Genomic DNA, 10,537 nt, shown 5'->3' on the forward strand with positions numbered 1-10,537 from the left:
TCCCACTCTCTTTAATCTCTAACCTATTGTTCACACATTGCCCACTTTTCTATTTGAAAGAATAGTTTCTCCCTGTTGATGATGGTGGTCAAGGGCAGGTGCAATCAACCAGAAGCTACACAATAAGACAGGACAGGACAATGAAATGATAGCAGCTGTCTTTAAGTGCACAGATCTGGAATTCTCTTTTTTCTTGTCTTGCTCTTGAGAAAGGGACTTCCAGGTTATCAAGTTGAGAATGGAAAGCCAATAACCACTGCAAATGACTACTTCTCCCTACCTGTCACATGCATGAGGAGCTACTGACTTTGGGACTGATTTCTGATTCATAGAGCCTGAGGCTCTATCAAAGGTGTCTAGGACTGGAGGAGAGGGAGCTGAGAACAAGGCTGGCCCAGATACTAGAAAAGATGCATAAGGAGAGAAGGTCCTGAGCATAGCATCTCCCTTCATTCTTGGCAGAGGTGAGTGACACTGAAAACAATGTCACACTGGGTTGATGTATTAGTTTTGCTTGAGTGCCCCTTCTCTTTTCTGGGACCTATTCTCCTAATTGGTGAGTTCCTGTGTAAGGACTGCTATTTCACTAGGAGTCCCAGTCATGCTCACTTCACTCTCAGGTCAACTCCCTCTGGACTGTTCAAACTGCCCATCAGCAACCTTTCCCCAGGTACCCACTCCCTGATTTCTAGTTCCCTTTTATGTCTTGCCTACCCCTCTTAAAATACAATCTCTTTGAGAGTAGAGAGTACCTTTTTTTCCCTTTATTTATATCCCCAGTGTTTTGTACCCTGGCACATACTAAGGCTTAATAAATCCTCACTAACTCTATCTTTCTTTCTATCCATCCTTCTATTTATTTTTCTACATTTGTTATAAGGGATAGATGTCTGCAGGGATGAGGAGTAGAGAAGGCATAAATTGGGAAATAAAGGTGATGTAAAAAAAAAAGATATGAATAATTTCTTTTAGAAATACCTTCATGTATATAACCTACTTGCCAGATCATATCAAGGGAATGCAAATCCAAATGGCACAAGAAAATATGTATAAATTATGAAAAATAACCACTATGAATGTGGAGGCATAATTCTTGCGTTGGCCACAAAATTAGCTAGTTATTGCTATTGTCACTGTGTGACTCCCTGTTGCCCCATGAGTGACCCACAACATTAATTCTTCAGAAACTGGGCTATTCTATGACTCACAGCTATACAGAATTACTAGAAGAATATTTTTTAGAAGAATATTAATATTAAAAAGGTAGGTCTTAATTTCAGGGAGAAAGCTTGTGGTCATTAAAAGCACCACATCATTTCTCCATTTGGCCAAATGAATTTTTTAAGGCTTTGTTTTCTTCAGCTTCCTTTTCCAAACTGCTGATTCTTTTTTCATAGTTTTTTTGTTTTGCTTTCATTTCTCTCCCCATTTTTTCTTCTACCTCTTGCAATTGATTTTTAAAATCCTTTTTGAGCTCTTCCAGGAAGGCTTTTTGTTCTTGCGACCAATTCACCTTCCCTTGTGAGGCTTCAGATGTAGACAATTTGAGGCTATTGTCCTCATCTGAGTTTGTGTTGGCTTCTTCCCTATTGATACAGAAGCTCTCAATGGAGAGGGCTCTTTTTTGCTTCTTACTCATTATTGCAGCTTATTTCTTTATTCTTTAAGTTGAGGTCTGCTCTGGGGGCACCAGGGTCCCTGTTTTGGGCTTCTTGTGCAGGTGTATAGGTGCTGTGTGACCGGGCTTTTACTCTGAGGCCTTTATGGTGTGTGGAGATCCCCCGCCCTGCACTTCCTGTCTGATTGTGCTCGGCCAGCCAGGCGCCAGACCCCGGCGTCTGATCCCGCCGTTCGTGGCCCTCTCGGCCGGTGCAGGTAGGTTTTTCCACTGTCCTTCTTGGCCACCAGATTTTTGAACCAGGTTCCGGGAGCCTCAGTTGTTCGGCTGTGGCCCGCAGCTCCTGCTGACTTGCCCTGACCCCCTCGGCGCTGGGTTGCTGCCCTGCGCTGGGGATCCCTTTTGCCCGAGTCAGACCGACCTTTTCCTGAAGTCTTCTAAATTATCTCTGGTTGGAGGACTGTGTCTCTCTGTCTCTTTGCAGGTTCTGTAGTTTCAGAATCCGTCCAGAGGCTTGATTTAATGTTCGTTTTGAGGGAACAGAAGGAGAGCTCAGGCAGCTTGCTGCTTCCTCTCCGCCATCTTGGCTCCGCTCCACATCATTTCTCAAGGACAATCCTTCCTGCTCTCTTTCTTTTACTTAATTTTGGGCCCAGTCAAATGTCTATTTTCAGGGTCTGACCCAGACCCATTTACTGTTGACCCAGCTCTCTGGATTTTCTATCCAATTGCATATCAAATCCTGGGCAACAAGTATTTTTTTTTTATCTACTGGATTATTCCTGTGTGCATAGTTCAGCTGATCTCTTTTGATTGAGAATGGATTTCACTTTAGAGACTCCACAAAGTTCCAAGACTCCTTACATTGTTCACAAATAAGAATATCTAGAGGACCTCACGATGTATAGAGAATTCCTCTTCCATTTGGGCTCTTCTGGACACCTTCCATGAAGATGACAAACAGCATGGCCAGCATGAGTCTTCTTGTTTTGTGCCTTGCTTGATATTAATCATCAGTCATTGAAGTTATTTCTGTTTTTGAAGGAATCCTGCATGATTCTGACATATACATGAGAGATACTTCATTGAAGGATATTCATTAGGGCAGCATTTTGCTTTTCTTCTAGCTAACACAATTGCAGTGGGATATTGCATTCTTTTTATCTTTTAGTCAATTGTGTGACTTAAGAGAGAAAGTCAAGTGTCCTTTCAGTTTTGAAATAAGTGAAGAGTTTGGGTTTTGTTGTTGTTGTTATTGTTATTTAAATTTTTATTTTTACATAGAGAAAAAAATAAAACATACATTTAACCCAATTTGCTTGCAAGTTCCTTAGCTTTTGTCTTTTCCAGCTTAGCAATACAAGCCACTGACTTTGGACACAGAACATTGCCAACCCAGTGATGATGGATCTCATCATATCTGTCACTGTAATTGGTTTTAATGGCTTCTACAAGCTTAGCTTATCTTGAGGGTTAACCTGTGTAAATGCAATGCTTGTGCAAGTCTCTCTGGGAACTAAGCAACCCAGTCTAGTTTTACCTTAAATAATACAGTAAGGAACTCCCATTTTTCGGCACAAGACGGGTAGGAAGACCACTATCTCAATGGGATCCACATCATGTGCAATCACTACCAGCTGTGCCTTCTTGTTTTCTACCAGGGTAATAACAGTGTTAACACCTGCTCTGAGGACAGGTGGTCTATTAGTGAGGACATCTCCTTTGCCTGCAGCTTTTTGTGCAACTCGAGCCAGCAGCTTTTGCTGCTTCTCTTGCTTTGTCTCAGGTCTGTACTTGTGAGCCAGTTTAAACAGCTGAATAGCTGTATGACAATCCAAAGCCTGGGTAAACTGGATAATTGTTAGTGGCACTTGGAAATACTTATAAAGGATAGATCTTTGACTACAGTCTGATGTATTGAGGCCATTTGGCAAATTAAGTGAGGTCCTTTTTGGGCTGGATGTCCTGACCAATGCCAAAGTTCTTGGGCCCCTCCTCAAACAAAAGATTAACCACTTTCTTAGCCTCCTGCTTCTTTACAATAGCAGGAGCCTGAACCACCTTCTTCCCTTTTGGCCTCTTTCTTGGCAGGCAGAATCAGATCAGTGAGAAGATTCACATAAGGAGAAAGGACATCAAGATTTGTTAGTCCTCATGTCTGAACCTCTTGTTGGTGAATGAGACTTTGAAGATTATTTACAATTAGTGGCTTTCTTATTGCCCATTAAATAAAGTATAAACTCCTTATCCTAACATTCAAAGCTTTTTAAAGTCTACTAGACCCACTAACCTTATCTCATTTTACTCCAAACATACTCTGTTATGTGAAACGAGATTTCTCTCCTTCCCTCACTCTCCATTCTTTTGGCCTTTAATCAAACTGCCCTGAAGCTAAGGAATAGATTTACCTTCTTCACCAACTCAATATCCATCTATTGAAATCCCTCCTTTTTGGTGCAGTTAGGTGGTGCAGTGGCTAGAGCAGAGGCCCTGGAGTCAGGAGGACCTGAGTTCAAATCCAGCCTCAGACACTTAACACTTACTAGCTGTGTGACCCTGGGCAAGTCACTTAACCCCAATTGCCTCACTAAAAAAAAAAAAAAGAAAGAAAAACCTCCTTTTCTTAAAGGTCCCAAACAGATGCTATTCCTTCCATGAAACTTGCCCTGTTTACCTCTTCCAACAAACATTCATTGTGTGCCTAGTATGTCCTGGCTTATTTCCAGTCAGCATTATTCAATTACTGTGATTCTATAGGGATAATGATTATTTCTGTTATACTCATTTATTAACAAACATTTAGTTTAGTTAACTGACATCAGTATATATTTATATATTTTACATATCTCCTATTTAGGAAGATATGTTTAGTTTAGATAGATTCTTATTTTAGGCTCCAAAACTTTAGTTATAAATTATAAGTCCATTTGCTCAGCCATTGGATGCTGACTAGAGGACCTCCATCCATCCTTTTGGCCTGATGAGTGAGTGATCAAGGCCAGAGTGGACCTCTGGACTTTCACTATTCTTTTTGCCTAATTATCATGACCAAGCCTAGGATGAAAGAGATAACCTAATGATCTGGAAAATCCCCCAACTCATTTTTGTGCCTCAGACTATTCTCTATAGCCCAACATGAGGGAACACTCATTGCTTTACCACTAAGTCAGAAGAAATGACCCTTGCCTTGTCCATTCTATGACCACTCATCTAGATGCATCATATGCAGCCCTTCTAGAGAGTCATGGTCTGTCAACCAAAGACATAGTGTATTTTATTCTGCCTTATCTATATCATCCAGATATCAAACACAATAAAACTAAGGCCCGGGAGGAAGGGGACATCTCAGTTCATGAGGAAGAACTGAGGTGTCATTCATTGAAGGGGGAAAGTCTGGTCCCTTTAACAAATGGTTACAGGTTTGAGGTTTTGCCTCAGTTTTTCTTTTCTTATCTTTTTTTTTTTTTTTTGCAGATTGGACAATTTTTAGACCCCCTCAATTATGTGCCTGCTATTGCATTATAAAAATAGCCCCATTAACCAAGATTACACTATAAACAAGAAAGATACAATCTGCATCAGTTTATAAATGGGCAGCTGGAGAACCATAGAAATGAGGTGACTTCCCAAGGTCACACAGGTAACAGAACTGGGATCCTCAGGTTCTAAAGTAGTGTTCTTTTGACTTACCCATACTATTTATCAAAGCACAACACATTTACTCTGTTACACTTAGTACCAATTTGGTGTAATTAGTTGTTTGACTTTCCCTTGAACTGCTTTTTATTTCCTTCCTCTTGGATTTCTTTTTCTATCCCTTGGGCTTCTCTCAAGTTCTATTCTATTCTGCCCCAGCCCATAGTCCAATCCAGTATTTCTACTGCTAGATCTTTATAAGACTTGCCTTTTATACCAAATGTGTCCTCTGATTCTTTTCCCTTTCCCTCCTAAAATTCCTTATCTTCCCACTTCCTTCCCTCTTTTCAGAAAACCATTTTCTCTGAACTAAGCCCTTCCCCTTGCCTCCTTTTCTCATGTGAGAAAATAATTGTTAATAATGGGTTTTGGAAGAGACCCGGTGACCCTATCCCCACTCAGGAACTCTGGATGGTTTCTCAGAGCCAGTCCCAAAGGTGCATTAGAGATCAGATTAACTCAGTAGACAACAGAAACCATACCTACCTGAAAGTGTTTGCCCTCAGAGCAAAGTTCAGACCTTGAGCTCAGCCCAGTACTGCTCATTTTAATATGGATCACCCTCAGGTCCAGTAAACCAATAGATTTGGATGATGCCAGCCAATTAGCTTTGAACAGTGTGTAAGGGCCGCCTCTCCTCTGGTCCGCAAGGGGCTTACACTCTCTTGGCCTGGGACGCTGAAGGAGGCAGCCACGTATCCCCGGTCCCCCCTTCTCTTTTCTCTCTAGCTGTCGGTAATGTAGGACTTCTGAAATCTGGAGCCATGTGCTCACTTTTTCTCTATGGCTTTGGGGGCTTTTGGCTTGCCTTAAATGCGGTCAATTCTTTACTAACATTTAATATGATTTAATAAATGCTTAATGCCCCAAACTGGTGTAATAGCCATTAATTTATAAGTAGAAACATATTAGAAACCCCAGCTAAGTTCCCCAATAACTTAGAATAGGGACAGGATTCCCCCGATATTTCAAACACACTCACCAAGCATTCTCGTCTGCCCACTGGCTACTGGCTGCTTGCTGCACTGGTTCATCCCTCATTCCCTCTTTTTCCTCTCAATTCTTACCCACTGCCATGTGAAATTTACTGTTCTTATCCCCACCCCATAGCTTCATGAAGCTCCACCTTAGTACTTTCCCTTTCTCATAGTCCCTGGAGGGCTCCCTATATTTCTATAGGCAGATGTCACCAGTTTGGTGATTTCTATTCAAATTTTGTTCTGGGCCATTAACACTGGTCTTGCTTTGTCTTCTATGTTCATTATTATGTTTGCTTCCTGGAAAATTGATATAGATACACCATTCTTCATCAGAAAGACTGGTATAGTCTTTTTTCCCCAGAATTAGTATTTTTATTTTTTTTAATTCTATGTTAAATTTATGGAATAAAACAAAAATTTCTATAACATTACAATAAAAAAGATGATTGTACATGAAACTACAAATCTACTATGCTCAACTTGCTATTTCTTTCAAATACACAACAAAAGTATCAGTTAAATTTCTTTTTTTACTCCTCTCCCCACCCTAAGGATGGCTACCATTAGACACAATTATATACACATATACCATATACATATACAATATTTATATTATATAAATACATACATAGATAGATGGATGGATGTACAATTATTCTATATATACTTCTATTTTTCAGTTCTTCTCCTGGATACAGATAGCATCTTCCTTCAAATGTCCTATGCAGCTAATTTATATATTTATAATAAAAAAAAACCTTATTTGCTCAAAGTCATTCTTTTCTGTTTGTTTGTATTTTTGTTGGTTTTCTTCAATGACGGTTAAGTGATTTGCCCAGGGTCACACAGCTAGTAAATCTCAAGTGTCTGAGGTTGGATTTGAACTCAGGTCCTCCTAAATCCAGGAGCAGGATTTTAACCACACCACTACCTATCTGCCCCCTCAAAGTCATTCTTTTTTCTTTTTTTTTTTCTTTTTTGGTGAGGCAATTGGGGTTAAATGACTTGCCCAGGGTCACACAGTCAGGGAGTGTTAAGTGTCTGAGGCCAGATTTGAACTCAGGTCCTCCTGACTCCAGGGCCTCTGCTCTAGCCACTGCACTATCTAGCTGCCCCTCAAAGTCATTCTTAAAACAATATTGCTCTTACTCTATACAATGTTCTCTTTTTGCAAAAGTTTCTGTTATGGTTTTATCCTCTACACACAAAACATTCCAGTGGTCAAGATTACATGCTGCACTCAGAGTATTTCTTCAGTCATGTTTTTAGCATATTTTGAAATGAAATGCAGAGTCCTCATGGCATAACGGATAGAGAATTGCCCTTGGTCAAGCATAATAGCCCATATTTTAAAAACAACTAACATACTTATATCAATAAATACAGTAAAAGTTTTTGACAAAATACAACACTCATTCCTATTTTAAAAGGCTAGAAAGGATAGGACTAAATGAAGCTTTTCTTAAAATGCTAAGTAGACTTTCTCTAAATCCAAGAGCAAGGATTACCTATGATAGGAATATATTAGAAGTCTTTCTATTATGATGAGGGGTAAAATAGGGAGTCCATTATTACCATTATTATTCAATATTGTACTTGAAATGCTAGATATAGCAATAAAACAAGAAAAAGAAATTGAAGGAATAAGCATAAGTGATGGGGAAACAAAACTATTGATTTGTCTAGATGATATGATAGTATACTTAAAGAATCCTAGAGAGTCAACTAAAAAACTAGTCAAAGCAATTAACAACTTTTGCAAAGTTGCAGGATATAAAACAAATATAAATAAGTCATCAGCATTTCTATATATTACCAATAAAACCCAGCAGGAAGAGATAAAGTCCATCTAAAGTAACCTCAAACATTATAAAATATTAGGAAGCCTACCTGCCAAGATGCACAGTGATTATATAAACACAATTATAAATCATCCTTCACCAAATAAAGACAGAGCTAAATAACTGGAAGAAATATTAGTTGCTTATTGGTAGGCTATAATAAAAATTCTACCTAAATTAATTTACTTATTCAGTGCCATACCAATCTACAAAAGAATTACTTAAAGAGCTAGAAAAAATAATAACATAGGAACAAAAGGTCAAAATATCAAGGGAATCCAAGGGGCAAAAAATGTGAAAGAAGAGGTACTAGCAGTAAATATCTATATTACAAAGCAGTAATTATCAAAAACAATTTGGTATTGAATAAGAAATAAAGTTGTTGAGCAATGCAACAGATTAGATACACAAAATATAGAAGCAAATGGGCACAGTAACCATTTAGTGTTTGATAAAACCAAAAATTCCATATATAAGGGCAAGGACTCAATTTCTGACACACACACACACACACACACACACAAACTACTAGGAAAACTTGAGAAGTCTGGCAAAAATTAAACACAGACCAACATTTCACACCATATACCAAAAGAAGCAAAAAATGGGTACATGATTTAGAAATAAAGGGTGATATCATAAGCAGATTAGAGGAGCATGGGGACAATTATCTGTCACATATATGGATAGGCAAAGAGTTTGTGACAAAATAGAAGACAGAGAAGTTCATAGGACATAAAATGAATGATTTTGATTACATAAAGTTAAAGGGTTTTTCCAGAAACAAAACCAATGTAGCCAAAATTCAAAGCAAAGCAGGAAACTGAGGGGGAAATTTTTGTAGCATTTTTCTGATAAAAGCCTTATTTCTCAAATATATAGGGAACTGAACCAACTTTGTAAAAATGAAATCCATTCCCCAAATGTTAAAATAACTAGTCAAAGGATATGAACATGCAGTTTTCAGAGGAAATCAAAGCTATCAATATTCATAAGAAAAAAATGCTTAAAAACACTGATAGAGAAATTCAAATTAAAACAACTCTGAAGTAGTACCTCACACCCACAAGCTTGGATAAAATGACAGAAAATGAAAATGACAATTGATGGAGGGGATGTGGAAAAATAAGTATACTAGTTATGAGAAAATAATGGGATTTGGCAGATACTCAAAGGCTCACCTGGAGATTAATCTAAACTGATTGAATTAAGTGAGAGTGATTGACTTTGCTGATTAGCCTACTTCAGGTTAGTTAGATTGTAAGCACACCTGGCTGGCCCTTAAGGAGGTATTGTTCTCAGAAGCTAAGGACTTTGAACTCAACTTAAGACCACCTTCAAGTCCAGTGAACCAATTGATTTGGATGATGCCTACCAATCAGCTTGAAGCAGTGTGTAAGGACCACCTCTGCTCCAGACCTATGAAAAGCTTCCACACTCAGTTTGAGAGGAGTTCATGGTTGAAGCAGGCTCATGGTGGAGGACTTGAGGAAGAACCAGACCAGACTGGAACTCTAGGCTAGATAGGCCTTTTCTTAACTTTCTGAACTCTACATGTTTTTCTTTTTACTAATACCTAGTATGCTTTAATAAATGCTTAATGCCCAAAGACTGGTGCTAAAGCTTCTAATTTAAGGTGACCACATGTTTAGATTTTAAACATCACATAGTACATCATTGATATTGGAGAATAATTTGGAACTATGCAAAAGCTATGAACATACTTTGACCCATCAGTACTGCTACTGTTTGTACCTCAAGAAGATCAAGGAAAAGGAAAAGGACCAATGAATAAAAAAAAAATTATAATATCTCTTTTGGGGGGGGCAAAGGATTAGAAACTGAGGGGGTGTTCTTCAATTGAGGAATGGCTGAACATATTCCTATACTATAAGAAATAATGAAGGGAATGGTTTCAGAAAAACCTGGGAAGACTTACATGAACTGATGCAAAGTGAAGTGAGCATAACCAAGGGGACAATCTACAATAACAGCAATATTGTAAAGATAATCAAACTGTGAAAAACTTAATAACTCTGATCAATATAATCTAGAACAACTCCAAAGGACTCATGCTACAAAATGCTATCCTACAGAGAGAAGAAATACAGTGCAAATGGAAGCATATTTTCCCTTTATTTTTCTTGGTTTTTTGGAATATGGATAATACAGAAATTTGAAAATATATTTTGCATGACTATATATATGTATACACACACATATATATGTATGTGTATATGTGTATGTGTATATATATATATATATATAATATTTCTTGTCCTTTCAATGTGTGGGGGAGATAATGGAGAAGGGAGATAATCTGTAACTGAAAATAATTTTTTTAAAGATAATTTCCCTTGGAGTCAGGAAGACCTGGATTCAAGTCCTTCCCCTTTCGCATA

General features: G+C 38.3%; 1 pseudogene; it reads right to left on the bottom strand.

Moving 5' to 3' along the window:
* Positions 1-2,923: 2,923 nt before the first annotated feature.
* LOC122729490 lies at positions 2,924-3,703 on the bottom strand (annotated as a pseudogene).
* Positions 3,704-10,537: the final 6,834 nt, after the last annotated feature.

This window comes from Dromiciops gliroides, chromosome 5 (genome assembly GCF_019393635.1).
Source record: "Dromiciops gliroides isolate mDroGli1 chromosome 5, mDroGli1.pri, whole genome shotgun sequence".
NCBI classification, from domain to species: domain Eukaryota; kingdom Metazoa; phylum Chordata; class Mammalia; order Microbiotheria; family Microbiotheriidae; genus Dromiciops; species Dromiciops gliroides.